Below are 416 nucleotides of genomic sequence, written 5' to 3'. Positions count from 1 at the left end.
GGGGGGGGGGGGGGCAATTTTGTAATTGAAATAGTAAGGCAGTGATCTCGATTCTGAATGCGACATCTGCTACCATTAGTGCGCTTGCTTGTGTGTAAGTGTGTGTGATACCTGTTCTTCCCGCAACCTTTTGTTGTTATTAACTACCGTATATATGAAAACTACCAATGAGAGAATCATTAGTGTGTGCTAATGTGAACAATGTGAAAATGACTGCTATAAATAGCAGCAGCCAAAAGTATAAGAGTTCAGAGAGGACTGCAGTGGACATTCAATTCGCTCCTTATCTCCTTCTCTCATTGTGTCTGCCTGTGTGTATCAATTAACTGCAAACTGGGCACATCTGCTGCCGCTGAATTGAATTGAGTGTGTCCGCGTGAACGTGCTGCTGCTGCGGTTGATTGTCTCAATGAGCA

Source organism: Rhagoletis zephyria, unplaced genomic scaffold (genome assembly GCF_001687245.7).
Source record: "Rhagoletis zephyria isolate East Lansing unplaced genomic scaffold, Rhagoletis_zephyria_1.1 Rzeph_scaffold_76371, whole genome shotgun sequence".
NCBI classification, from domain to species: Eukaryota; Metazoa; Arthropoda; class Insecta; order Diptera; family Tephritidae; genus Rhagoletis; species Rhagoletis zephyria.
This window is presented reverse-complemented; position numbering follows the sequence as displayed.